Genomic DNA, 8831 nt, shown 5'->3' with positions numbered 1-8831 from the left:
TTGGAGAATAATCCTAATCGCTTAATTAAGAACATTTTGTTCGTATGAAGGAATCCTCTTCTGTAATTAATAACGAATTGATGGGATGTAGAGGATTTATGTAGGATTTATTTGACTTAAATGAGTAAGGTCATGGGACATAATGGCTTGTATTCAGTGTTCAGTATTCAGTACTCAGCGTTCTTTTTTTTTTTTTCTCAGAGAAAGTTCCTATTCATGTTTATTTTCTAATTTAGGAAGCGGTAGCTCAGCAGAAGTGCAGCGCTCCATCACACAGACTCCAAGTGGAGTCTGAACGCCTACGGAAAGGGGAAAGGGGAGGGGGGCAGCTGGGGGGGTCCAGGGGAGGGATTGTAGGGGTCGTGGGGAGGGGAAGGGCAAAGGGGGGAGCGGGGGAAGGGGGCAAAAAAATAAAAAATGAGCCAGGATCAGGAACAGGAGCATTGTTAATTTTCGTATTAAAGAGAGAGGTGATATTACAGGGCAAAGAACACAATATGAATAAGTACAAGAACATCTTTCAATCTTTTCATTTTGATAATGGGTAAATTTAATGTGCAAACCTGGAATGTAGGGGGGCTCTTATCTAGAGATAAACGTAATAGACTGGCCGAGTTAATTAAATTAAATCCCGTAGATATTTTGTGTATTCAAGAGACACACATCCCATGGAACAAAAGAGCCTTATTAAGCCTTAAAGGGTATAATCTGTTGATAACAACTTCCCAATCCTCAAATATAAGGGGAGTAGCAATTTTTGCGAAATCTTGCTTTGGCCAGGGAATTCGTTCCTTATCGGATACACATGGAAGGTGGGCAATTGTTAAACTTGCTAATGGAATTACCATTTGTTCCGTTTACGGATCTAACCATGACGATCCTGCAATATTCGATTTCTTAGAAACAGAATTAGCTACGTGGCAGGGTCCGTTAATTCTCTGTGGTGACTTAAATATCTCACTACCCCCGGCATTTATAACTCAAGCACCGGCACAGAAATATATGGGTAGGAAACCGAGAGTATTTCGAGCGGTTAAGAGCTTAATATCCAGTATGGGATTGATTGATACATGGCTTTTTAATAAACCAAATGATCCTGGATATACATACTTTTCCCATTCACATCAAAAACATGTTCGGATAGATTACATCTTTACTTCCAGAGAATTAGCAAATCACTCTAACATAACCAAACCACCTAAGATAATTTCGGATCATAATCCATTAGTATTACTAACCATGTACGTTAACAATTCCACCCAAACCCATTCTTGGACTTTTGATAGGTAGTTGCTAGTTAATAATGAATATATTAATTACATCAAAACTTGGACTAATGAATTTTTTTATATGAATCGTTATAGTGCACCAAGAAATATAGTATGGGATTCCTACAAAGCTGCATTAAGGGGTGAGACTATTAGCTATCAAAATAAAGCTCGAAAAATCCTGAAAGTTAATTTCGAACTGAAAATTGCTGCCTTAGCTAAAGCCGAGGAGGAACACACTGTTAAAATACTGCAAAAACAAGACGCAGGGAATCTGTTGACCCAGATAGCAATATTAAAATCAGAATTAAACACCAACCTCAGCCAGAAAGCGGCCCAAACGTATCAAACCCACAGACAGTTAATTTATGAAAGTGGAGAAAAAGTGGGTAGACACCTGGCTCTTTCTACACGCCAGAGAAATACAAGGAATAATATCCCCTCAATAGTTGAAAATGGACAGACCTTTACCCATGCGACAGATATGAACTATCAATTTCAAAGATACTATCAGAATTTATATACAGAAGATACTCCGGCTACCGAAAGGGATATAATAGACTATGTGGATAATCTTCTTATTAATACGGAGGCAACAAAGTTGTTAGATGATTCTAGTAAGGAATCTCTTGAAAAAGAAATTTCTTTGGCAGAGGTGGAGGTTGCACTATCCTCATTGTCCTCGGGCAAGGCAGCTGGTCCGGATAATATTCCAATTGATTTATATAAGATGCTTAGTCAACAGCTGTGCCCTATTTTACATGATTTATTTCTTGGTATTCAATATAATGGTGCCCCACCAACATCTTGGGATGAAGCTAAAATAATCGTTTTTCCGAAAAAGGGAAAGCCTCCCGAACAACTAACCTCATATCGACCCATATCCCTGATTAATTCGGACTCCAAATTATATGCAAAAGTTATAGCGCTCAGACTCAGTGGGGTCATTGAACGGCTTGTCTCCCCGTGGCAACATGGCTTTATTCCGGGTAAAGGAACTACAGAACACACTCGTCGAGCAATTGCCCTTTTCGACGCCATGGCTGCCACGGGGGGACAGATGTCAATGATCCTACTTGACGCTGAGAAAGCATTTGACCGCGTCTCATGGAATTTCCTTTGGGAAACGTTGAAACGAAATAATTTCGGCCCCAAATTTATTAAATCTATTAGTCAATGTACCGTCAGCCCAAAGCAAAAATACTAGCGGCAGGACTACTCTCTGAAAATATTAATATCACAAGGGGTACTAGGCAGGGATGCCCTTGTTCACCCCTGCTTTTTGCTTTATATATTAACCCTCTCATTTTGAATCTTTTAGGAAACAATATTATTAAACCGGTCATTAGCTGTCAATTCGAAACTAAAGTATTAGCGTATGCCGATGACATCGCGGTTATTACAATAGACCCGATTGAGGCTATACGTGAAATAGAAAAGATCACTACTGAATTTGGACGCTGTTCGGGCTATTCACTTAACAAAGGAAAAACGATTATCTTGTGTACGGATAATAGTATCTGCACGGATCAACGTAGAGCCAGAAAGGCTACGTATTTGGGAGTTGTTATGTGCGCCGATACTAAATCACTATCTAAAGCTAATTTTGATCCATTACTGGCTAAGATTGAGAATGATTTTGAAAGAGTCAATAGTCTACATCTGTCAATTATAGGCAGAGCCAACTATGTTAAAATGAATACACTCCCCAGATGCTTGTATCTCTTTCGGGCTATTCCTTTAGCTATCGATCAGAAAACGTTAGAGGTGATTAACACACTTATTTCTAAATTTATGTGGCAGAATGGTAAGATTCGGAGATCCTTGGCGCTACTATCACTGCCCTTGGATAGAGGTGGCCTGGCAATTCCTGATATTCCTTTGTATTATTGGGCAGCATTTTTAAAACAACTCACACCTATGATTAATGGCTATAATCCAGAAGGAGTTGAAAATATCCCCTCAATTTATGAACTGCTTATAGGTCAGGAGGCTAAGGGCTTACTTCTACGGAAAACTGATGCAAAAAATTATAAGGCTATCAAGGGTGAAGTTATAAATAGCGCATGGAGGGTTTGGAAGAAAGTGACTAAATATTTGCATATTGCCAGGATCAATCGATATACGCCTCTTTGGCGTTCAAATGCGATTGGAGGTAAGGAACTCAATGTGGTCCTAAAGAAATGGGAAAAGGTCGGAATAAGAACAATTGGTGACTTTTTAGTAAATAATTTTTACTCCACCTTTTCTGATTTAAAAGTTAAATTTAAGTTAACTAATGGAGACTTTCTGAGTTTCGCCCAGATATTCGCTAAATTAAAGGCCAAAGAGTCCTTAATCTCCCTTTCTAAAGTTGAAATTTTGGATGTAATTCCCAGAACAAGCACCAGGATTGGAACCCTATACAACATTCTTTTGACTCTAAAACAGGATGATCTTGACAAAATGGAAAATAAATGGTACACAAAATTGAACAACCCTAATGTCGACATTGATAGAGTCTTGGAGATGAGCCAGAAGTTATTTATGGCCAGTAACCTCAAAGCACAACTTTATAAAACTGTATTTGACCTGTATTTTACCCCTGCTAAATTGTTTTCATGGGGGAAGTGGGAGAATGATTTATGCCCTAGATGTAATCAAGGACCTGCATTGTTAACTCATATGTTTTATAACTGTCCTGATTTGATGATAATCAAAAATATGATTGCAGCTTTTTGGGAAGAGGTTTTCAATCACAAAATACCAGAATCAGAAACTCTATTTTTACTAGGACATGATTATTCACTAAATTTGAATAAATCTGAAGAAAGATTAATGTTTATAGGTACGGCAGTACTAAGACTTATATTATCAACCCGCTGGAAAGAAAGAGATCCTCCTAGCTTTCAGATGTGGCTAGCGCGCTTCCTAGCAGTTTATAGGTTTGAAACAGCTATTTTTGAAACAAGAGGGGCCAAAACAAGGGCTCGTGGGGAGGCACTTTGGCGCCCAATAACCAGATGGAAAGCAGGCATTATACCTAGCGGTATTGGTTGAGTTAAAATCAATGTTTATTAATGTTTATATACTTCTTGTCTGAAATATTTATTGCTGTACTTTTGTTGACCTTGTCTAACATACTGTTTCCTTTTTTGTTGGAGTATCGGCCCAATCTGTAGTACCTGCTGTATAGATAACATTTTATTTCTCTTCGTTATGGTTTGTTTTTCATTTTTTGTTTCTGCAGTAAAATTGCTCCTGTTTTCTCTTTTCCTGGTTATAAAAATAAAAAAATAAAAAAATAAGAAATCCAAAGTGCATCAAGTTCATGTTTATTGGTTATTATTTGAAACACACTTAAAAGTTTTCCAACATTGTCAGGTGCCAATACACTGAATTGACTGCTAATTTAGATATGTTAGTGATGTACTTTGAATAAACTACCTATTTTGTACATTATGTAGATCGATTATTTAATGAATCAGGGGGTTTAGAGCATGCTACTCACCCATGAGGGTGTCAAGGCACTGGGTTGGGGGGGAGGGAGCAGCTCCTGGTCAGCGGAATAGCCAGGTCTTGAGGCTTTTCCTGAAGGTGGTAGGAGAATGTCTGATGCTGACTTGGAGCTCGTTCCAGGCTTTGGCTGCAATGTAGGAGAAGGATTTTTCACCCGCTCTGATTCTGAGGATGTGTCGGGTTTCTGCCAGGGCAAGGTCGGAGGAGCAGAGGTTCCTTTTGGGTACATGGAAGGAGACTCTTTGCTTTAAGTATTTGGGTACGCTGTTGTGGAGGGATTTGTAGGTGCGGGTGAGTAGCTTGAAGGTTACTCTCTTCTCGATGGGGAGCCAGTGGAGTTCTCATAGGTGTTGGGTGATGTGCTCATGCCGTGTGATGTTGAGGACGAGTCTGGCCATGGTGTTCTAGTTGGTCTGGAGTTTGCGTAGCAGGGATTTGTTGATTACAGGGTAGAGGGCGTTTCCATAGTCCAGTCTGCTTGTTATGAGTGTGTGGCTGACAGTATTTCTGGTTTCAGGGGGATCCACTTGAAAGTCTTGCAGATGATGCAGCTGGTGTGTAGCAGGTTAAGGCGACAGCATTGATCTGTCGGGTCATGGTGTGCGAGGAGTTGAGTATGATGCCAATGTTTCAGGCGTGGTCCATGGGGGTGGGTGGTGCCGAGGCAGAGGGCCACCAGGAGTTGTCCAAAGCAGAGGGGTAGGGTCTGAGGACTAGGACTTCTGTCTTCTCCGAGTTGAGTATCAGACAGCTGCTGCTCATCCAAGCTGCAACGGCTGTCATCAGCGTAGGATACAATTCTGAGTCCATGCTGTCTGACGATGGCGGCGAGGGGGGCCATGTATATGTTGAAGAGCGTGGGACTGAGAAATGATCCTTGATATACATATTAATTACCATTATGCCACATTAGATAACATCTAATTGGAAGGCTACCATAAACATTTCCTTCAATACTTGGTGGAGTAGTTTCTGCTACTATAATATAAGTGATTTAGCTAATTTCTAATTCCCAAATGTCATCTATAAAGAGCACATATACTCTGAATTTCCATTATTAATTAAAAGGGTTTTGGACCTCCATAAGATATTTTGTTATTTTAACTCTATGTTGTTATTTAGAGATGCAGCTGTTGAAAATGTTGTTTTCATATATCTGTGGGACTGACCTATTTCAGAATTTATTGATTCATTTACATAGTCATTTAAAATGTTTTTCTTTGATGCACCATGTTTCTGGTTGTATACTTCGTTCGCATCTTCCTTTATCATTATCTTTCTTTACTTTTACTGTAAAAATGCTTACATTCACTCATATTTTAGTTGTCTGAGAGAATTAGTTATGAGTTATTACAATAAATGTGTATTTATATTATAGTAATAGGTGTTTTCTGGTCAATTGTGTTTTCAATGTTTCTTATAATGTTTTACTTCAGTCATTCTTTGGCAACTTCATACATTTCATTCCACCCTATTCATTAAATACATTTAAAACTAAAATGCCTATCCTGCCAAATTGCCACAATTACTAAATATCACATCATCCAGCATGGCAATTATAACTGAGCATTTACACAGTATTCAATTTGCTAGTTTAGAAAAAAAGTTTTATTGTTAACTTGTGTTGGAATGGATGAAGTTACAATACTGGGAGGTAGGAGTACAGGCATAAATTGTAAAGTGGCACATTCTATGACATCGTTCCTCTGTGTGTGGCATGTATATAGACTATCTAGAAGCATTGAAGTGTTTTATGTTTTTATTTTGTAGCCTTTCAAGAAGACTTTGGTAACATTGATGTTAGAACTGGGTCTTATCATGGTCATATTAGACTTTGCTTGTAGATAAAGGTTGATGATGTGTGTGTGTGGTTCTATGAAAAATATGGCTGGGCATTTATGGTGGTGTCTTTAGGCTGAACATGTGTACAAATATACAGGATCTCTGGAGCAGCAAGTGCACATGGTTCCATTATTGAGAAGGCAGCCGGTGGGGCCTGTTATAGTGCAATTTGAGCACATATGCCACAATCGATGAAGATATTGTTGTAAGCATTACCTCAGCAAAGAACACACACAGGCTGCTTGAGCATACCCTGCCACACTTATGGCGGCCAAAAGCGGTATGCTCAGACGTGAGTCCCTTGCCCACTTTGCCACTGGATTCAAGCAAGCTGGGCTGAAGACGGCTGGAATGCCAGAAACCGGTCCTCGGAAGCTTGCTTCCGGTCCAGGGAAAACATGGCTTGGCAGTTCGGGCTGGACTGTTCCCATGAAGCACAGGGTCAGACTGATTTGCATATAGCCATGTCTGAACTGGGGTGGCAGAGTGGGCTAAAGAACGGTGATGGATTAAACCCAGATCTTTTGACTGGGTGTGAGTGTTTGATTGATTCAGATGCTCCGTCCATCACCACCCCCTTTTGTACTGCGTAAGGAATAACTAAGACAGAACCCATGGACATTTCCCACAGGAAGGTCCATAAAAAGGACAAATGGGGTTGTGGGGTCAGAACTAACCACATCACTTGCAGGCTCATTTAGAGCCTGGCAGAGATACCACTAGCCCCCAAAGCCATCAGAGGTAATGACCACCCACCATATTTAGAGATACCTATCTAGATGGAGACTTCATAGCTGAGCTACTCTGCAGGCTCATTTAAATGCCATGTGTGCCTCATGTTTTTGGTGGCATTCTGCATTTCCATTCCGGTTTCAAAAACAAACAAACAATGCCCATGATAATTAGGAAGATATCTCCCCTTTGCATTGGCCACTGATTGATGTGGCTGCCTGGGTCTGATATTCTTGACACGTCAAACTCAAACAAGGAAATCTATTGATGGGCACCCAACCCTAAATAGAGCAGGGAGATCATCAGTCTGACCTGTTGGCCCAATGGTGGAGGCCATCAGGTCACACTTTCTGCTAGCACAGTCACCACCAATGTTTTTGTGCTTCTCCTACTCTATCAAATTTTGAATGCCCCGCTTGGTGTCACTGCTAGAGGAGGGTGCCTCCACAGTTCCCCTTTGCACAGGTGGAGGGTCAGAAATGTTTTTTTAATTCTGAAAACATACGCTATTTCGAAACGTTTTTCCTTCCACCATAAACTACTTGGCATCTGATATTGTTGGTCAGTTCCGCATATCTTTTCTGCACTATTCATGCTTGAATTCTGGAGGTAGAAAATGAATTTGAAAATAAGGGTCAGGAGTCCATATGTAAATTGGTCTCAATATCCACAAAGTTGAACCTTTAACACCATTTGAATTTGAGGTAATTGGATGTGGTTAATTTACTGCCATATTGATAATTAGCTATTTGGTTGGGGGGTCAGTGGTCAGGTTGAAATTACTAACATTGGCCCCTTTTGATGATCCAATGGACCCTTAGTCTGAAACCATTGCTAAACTGAGATTATTTTTTGTTTTGTGCTCTGCAGTGAAATCAGGTAGGGGGCTGGAGGAGGGGGCTGCATCATAGAGTGTTTTTTTGTGTGTAAGATATGACACAGGTGAGTTGTAGTAACTGAGGGAGCAGCTTGCCTGTATGTTGTGTCTATGTTGTGGCAGTTTGTCTGCCAAATGGAATTTTGAACACATTTGGAAAAGTTTCTTGAGCAGATTGGAGACAAAGTCCAAACAAAACTCCAAGGACTCCATTACGATGTCGGGCGGATCGCCACCGCCATGGTGGCTGTAGCGATCCGCTCGACAGAAATGCCGGCCCACCACCCTTTTTCCCCCCGCCACATTACAATGGCGGGGGGGACCGCAACAGAGGGAAACACTGCCCGCCACTTTTGCGCCCCGGTCGCGTTGCGGACGGGGTGGAAAATGATTAATATGGTGGCGGTGTCTATGAGACACCGCCAGCCATATTACAATGGCAAGAGTGCAATGCCTTTCTGCGGCGGCAATGCTGCCACGGAAAGGCAGGCTCTGTTCACTCTGTGGGCCCCCTGAGTGAAGGCCAAAGGGAGATGGCACACAGGGGGGTACCTATGGTACCCCCCTGCATTTGCATATTCAAAGCGGCAGGCACTGCGCAGTGCCTGCCACTT

This window comes from Lissotriton vulgaris, chromosome 8 (assembly GCF_964263255.1).
Source record: "Lissotriton vulgaris chromosome 8, aLisVul1.2, whole genome shotgun sequence".
Taxonomy (NCBI): Eukaryota; Metazoa; Chordata; class Amphibia; order Caudata; family Salamandridae; genus Lissotriton; species Lissotriton vulgaris.
The sequence above is the reverse complement of the archived record's forward strand: the minus strand, read 5'-3'. Positions refer to the sequence as shown.